Source organism: Erinaceus europaeus, chromosome 16, assembly GCF_950295315.1.
Source record: "Erinaceus europaeus chromosome 16, mEriEur2.1, whole genome shotgun sequence".
In the NCBI taxonomy this organism is placed as follows: Eukaryota; Metazoa; Chordata; class Mammalia; order Eulipotyphla; family Erinaceidae; genus Erinaceus; species Erinaceus europaeus.
In genome coordinates this window covers 85,291,623-85,297,622 of record NC_080177.1, presented here as the reverse complement: position 1 = coordinate 85,297,622, position 6,000 = coordinate 85,291,623, and the positions used below count along the sequence as shown (strand labels likewise).

The window sequence follows — 6,000 nt, the reverse complement described above, 5'->3', positions numbered from 1 at the left end:
CTCTGCCTCTCTCCCTCTCTCCCTCTCTGCCTCTCTGCCTCTTCCCTCTCTCCCTCTCTGCCTCTCTCCCTCCTGCCTCTCTGCCTCTCTCCCTCTCTCCCTCTCTGCCTCTCTCCCTCTCTCCCTCTCTCCCTCTCTCTCCCTCTCTCCCTCCCTGCCTCTCTCCCTCTCTCCCTCTCTGCCTCTCTGCCTCTCTCCCTCTCTCCCTCTCTCCCTCTCTCCCTCTCTCCCTCTCTGCCTCTCTGCCTCTCTGCCTCTCTCCCTCTCTCCCTCTCTCCCTCTCTCCCTCTCTCCCTCTCTGCCTCTCTCCCTCTCTCCCTCTCTCCCTCTCTGCCTCTCTCCCTCTCTCCCTCTCTCCCTCTCTCCCTCTCTGCCTCTCTGCCTCTCTCCCTCTCTCCCTCTCTCCCTCTCTCCCTCTCTCCCTCTCTGCCTCTCTCCCTCTCTCCCTCTCTCCCTCTCTGCCTCTCTCCCTCTCTCCCTCTCTCCCTCTCTCCCTCTCTGCCTCTCTCCCTCTCTGCCTCTCTCCCTCTCTCCCTCTCTCCCTCTCTGCCTCTCTCCCTCTCTGCCTCTCTCCCTCTCTCCCTCTCTCCCTCTCTCCCTCTCTCCCTCTCTGCCTCTCTCCCTCTTTACCTCCCCCTCTCTCAACTTCTGGCTGTCTCTACCCAATAAGGAAACAACCACAACAGTAATAAAAGACTCTGTGCTTAGCTTATTCCCCCTTCCCTCTTCCCAGATCCTGAAAACCATTGATCTCTTTTAATTATCTTTATGGTTCTTCGTTTTCCACAATGTCACGCAATTGGAGTCATAAAATAGGCAGTTATTTTTTTAATGGAATTGCCTTTATTTTTTTACTTAGTGATGGTGTTTATGTCTTGTATATATTTGCATAATGTAAATTTGTTACTAATTATGTCCCATGTTCTGGTACTTTATTTTTTTAATTTATTTTTATTATTATATATATTTTAAAATATTTTATTTATTCTCTTTTGTTGCCCTTGTCATTTTATTGTTATACTTATTATTGTTGTCAATATTGTTGGATAGGACAGAGAGAAATGGAGAGAGGAGGGGAAGACAGAAAGGGGGAGAGAAAGACAGACACCTGCAGACCTGCTTCACCGCCTGTGAAGCGACTCCCCTGCAGGTGGGGAGCCGGGGATTGAACCAGGATCCTTACTCTGGTCCTTGTGCTTTGCGCCACCTGCACTTAACCCACTGTGCTCCAGCCCGACTCCCTAATTTTTTATTATTTTTATTTATTGGATGGAGACAGCCAGAAACTCAGAGGAGGGGAAGACAGAGAGATACCTGCAGCCCTGCTTCACTACTCGCAAAGCTTTCTCCCTGAAGGTGGGGACTGGGGGCTCAAACTCAGGTCCTTGTGCACTCAACAAGGTGCACCACCACCCAGCCCTAAGGAAGTTTATTTTCTCATCCTCAGAGAAATCCTAATGTATTCTCTCTCTTTTCTTTGTCAAAGAGAAGCTATGACCGGTGTCTGTTTGGGGATGTTCAGTTCTGTTTGATTAATGGTTTTCCATAATTTTATCACTGTAACTTTGTGTTTTAAGCACTCCTTTAAGTAGAGCAGCAGTGGCGTCCTGTGTTTCCCTTCAATGTTGTTTTCATTATTTTTGATGTATTGCCTCTTCATACAAACTTTGGAATCAGATTGTTGGAATCACAGTCTACTTTGCAGAAATCTTCAGTGTCACTGCATTGTACCTAGAATTCAAATGGGCAAGAACTTACAACTTGGACAATATTAATACTTCTCAACTCTGTCCATGAACTAGATCTTCTTGTACTGAGCTAGTCCTTAAGTTTTTAGTCAGAATTGTATGGTTTTCCTCTTCTAGATATTGTACACTTTTTTTTTTAAGATTTGTGCATTCCAAATCTGAGACTGCTATGAGTAGATGCTATTGTGTTCTGAATTTAGAAACACCACTTGCTTATTGCTGACATAGATCCCGGAAAGTGACTGCCTTCGTGCTTAGAGTGACTGATGACTCTGCTTAATGTTCCAGGTGGCTTATTTGGTTCTGATAGTATTTCCCACACAGTAATTTTCCCACAGTAATCATGGCATCTATGCAAACGCTGACTTCTTCTTTCCTAATCCGTAGTCCTTTAGTCCCCTTTTCTTGTTGTATTATATTAACGGCTCTCAGTACCACAGTACCAGGCTGCAATGCAGTGCAGAGAGAGAGAAGGTGGCTCATTTATTTTGGACATAATGGACACCTTCAAGTTCCTCCCAATTGAATATCATGTTAACTTTAGCTCTCTCACAGAAATTTATTGCATTCAGGAGGCTGGATACTTGTATATGGCTTTTTAAATTTTTAAAAATTATGTTTATTTATTTATGAAAGGAGACACTAACAAAACCATAGGATAGGAGGGGTACAACTCCACACAATTCCCACCACCCGATTTCCATATCCCACCCCCTCCCCTGATAGCTTTCCCATTCTCTATCCCTCTGGGAGCATGGACCCAGGGTCACTGTGGGATGCAGAAGGTAGAAGGTCTGGCTTCTGTAATTGCTTCCCCGCTGAACATGGGCGTTGACTGGTCGGTCCATACTCCCTGTCTGCCTCTCTCTTTCCCTAGTAAGGTGGGTCTCTGGGGAAGCTGAGCTCCAGGACACATTGGTGGGGTCTTCAGTCCAGGGAAGTCTGGTTGGCATGTTTATTTATTTATTGGATAAAGACAGCCAGAAATTGAGAGGGAAGGAGGTGAGAGATAGAGAGAAAGACAGAGAGACACCTGCAGCCCTGCTTCACCACTCTTGAAGCTTTCTCCCTACAGGTGGGGACCAGGGGCTTGAACTGAGGTCCTTGCACATTGTGCCCTGTGCTCAGCCAGGTAGACCACCACCTGGCCCCAACATATGGCTTTAAGACACATAGAATATCTATGAATGGAACGTACAGTACCCCAAATGAAAACAAAAAAGTTCAGTGAGCAGTTTTAGTGATAGGAGATGGCTAGCTCAAATAAGTGGGAGGTTTTTAAAATCTTTATTAGTGATTTAACATTGATTTACAAACTTATAAGATAACAGGGTGTAACTCTCCACCTTTCCCACCACCAGATGTCTTTGTCTTCATTCTCTGCACTGGAAACTGCAGTAGTTCTGGCGAGACGGGTATGGGCTAACTATTATTTCTGCAACTATCTAGATTTGGTCCTTTTTAACTGTGGCCTACCCCTCTTCTTTTCTAAGCACGCCTAATGCTTCTGAATGTCCTCCCCCGCCCTTCTCTCTCCGGGCCTGATGGAGTTGGGGTTCAGAGCCCTCTGCTCATCTTTTCCCATCATTTCTTCCCCTCTGGGAGTAAGGACCAGAAGACCAGAATTCTTTATGGGGTGCAGAAAGTGGGAGTTCTGGCTTCTGTAATTGATTCTCTGCTGGACATGGGTGTCGACGGGTAGATCTATACCCCCCAACCTGTTTCTTTCTTTATTTTTTAACATTTCATTTATTTGTTAATGAGGGAGAGAGAGAGAGAGAGAGAGAGAGAGAGAGAGAACCAGACATCACTCTGGGACGTGCTGATGGGGAATTGAACTCAGAACCTCATTATTGAGAGTCCAGTGCTTTATCCACTGCTCCACTTACTGGACCACAGAGCCCCACAGCCTGTTTCTATCTTTCCTTAGTGGGGCAGGCCTCTGGGGAGATGTGTTTCCAGGACATACTAGTGAGGTTTTTTTGTCCAGGATAGTCAGGATGGAATCATAGTAGCACCTCCAACTTGGTGGCTGTGGCTTAGTGAGTTTTTGGAGAGATCCTGGTTATATCTTGTTGAGTTTTCAGATGATTTTTCCCATTTTATTTTTTTTTCTTGTTTGTCAGGAGTATGATCTGAAATGGCTCCTACTCCACAGCCATGCCCTCAGAAGGTTAATTTAAAGGATACATCTTGATATGTTTAAGGCAATCATGTTTTCTGACCTTTGCCCTTTACTCTTCTTTTAAAGTATTTATTTGCTTATTTAGAGAGAGAGAGAGAGAGAGAATATGGTATTGTACATTCCAGGCCACTGTGGTATCAAAGACAGAACTTGGGTCCACTTTCTCTTGCAATTCCTGACCTCTGCCCACAGTAACCCCTCTAGGCTGTGCTATTTTTATTTTATATTTATTTGAAAATTAACTGCAATTTCCAGAACTGCATTCAAGTTTTTGATGTAAAGTTTCCTTTAATCTATAGATTATGAGGGAAGAAATGATAGCTACGGATAGCTTTTCCATTTGAATAAGTCACCTCTCCCTACTTACTTCAGATTTACATAAATTACATTTCTTCCATTAAATGCATGCACTGAATTCATTCGACTTGGCAATGGGGATGCCTAGGTCGCTTCCTTTAATAAACCACGAGTACTACTTTAAATTCTTTAGAGGGGGCTGGGGACGTTGCGCAGTGGTGGTGAGAAGGATTTGCACGTGCGAGGCCCTTGCTCCCTAGTCGTCACTGCTAGCAGCTGGAGCTGCTGGAGCTTCGGCCAGACAACCAAATTCCTTTAAGCTCTGCACGTACAGTCTTGCTGTGTTCTTGCCTCTGCTCATGCTCAGCGCCACGCGCGCAGACGCATAGACCATGGAGCTTTCCGTATAGACGACTACACAGACCTCATCTTCCCAGTTTCCCAGTTTATTGTTGAGGACGGCTTTGAACCGCGAGATGGAGCCTTCCTGCCTGGTGGTTCTAAGGGAGGTGATCCTGAAACACACAGAGCTCGTTAGTGAACGGTGGTGTCGGTGTGGGTGTTGCATTTTACCAGAGGCATCGTGGGTATTCCTATTTTTGCATTAAGGGCAAATGACAGTGGAGGATTGTCAAATCTTTCTCCACTTACTAGAAATACAACTTCTTCTACCATTATCGATCAAGGATTTAATATACATAATAAGCAAGGATTTGATATACATAAAAGACAGCGTCCCTGTCTTTGGAAGTCCAGTGCATTCCTGAAAGCCGGACTGGACGTGGTATCACTGCTCAGATCCCATGGATTCAACTTTAACACGTCTTTGTCTTTCGGGCAGTTTTGAGTTCAATAAAAATACATGGGGACGTTTTTCCCCCTTCTTATGAAGTTTCAGTGAGATCACATGCAAGTGTAGAGTCACTTGTTTTCTGAATGTTTCACGTGACTGTCCTGTAACAATGTCGGAGCACCGTGCTAGTTATCGGGAGGCCGAGTGTGAAACCTCGTCCCCCTATGGCTTGGAGCTTAAACTCGCTCCTCCACTCTGTCCCCGTCCTGCCCTCCTCTCCCCTACTGCCTCCCACACCATCATTTCAAAGTTCCATCATGTTGTTTTGTTTCCATGCAATGTTCTCACTCACTTCTCAACAGTACAACTTCCTTACAGAGTCATTATGTAAAAAAAAAAGAAGACGAAGAAGAAGGAAAAAAAAAAGAATAAAACACCTTAGTTTATCTATTGATTGTGGATCTGGGCTCTCACACATGCACAGTCTCAGCACTCTGGGCCCCTTTTTCCATTGAGAGAAAGAGAAGCGAGGGGACATGTCCCCACACTGGAATCGCCTTCATTGACTTGGCTCACACGCCCTGCGCCTGTCACCTGGGTCACGTGCAGCAGAGAGGCCACTCCTTGCAGGAAGGATGTCTCTGCCCAGAGACGTTCTTGGGGCACCCACACAAGAGTCCCTTTCACCAGGAGCACCGCTGCTCGTACCCTCATTAAAATCTCTCGAAATTGGTATATGTTTATGTTATTATTTAAGGACTTTGGTTTTCCGTTCCGCACACTTACTGCTACAGTGCATACTGACAACTGCTGCCATATGTTGAACTTATATATGTTTAAAGAGGTAGGAATTTCAGATAGTCAGAAGTGTAGCATATTGGCACTACAGGTACGCTAAGAAGTAACTGCACGTCTTCCCAAACCTTCAGATGAGAAACTACTGTTTCAGTGCCGTTTTGACAACAGCGTTGTGGTTG

General features: G+C 45.2%; 1 protein-coding gene across 1 annotated transcript in view; it reads left to right on the top strand.

Moving 5' to 3' along the window:
• Nucleotides 1-6,000, top strand: part of MDGA2 (MAM domain containing glycosylphosphatidylinositol anchor 2) — a 343,591-nt gene that overhangs the window by 292,861 nt on the left and 44,730 nt on the right. The gene's annotated exons all lie outside the window — the stretch shown is intronic.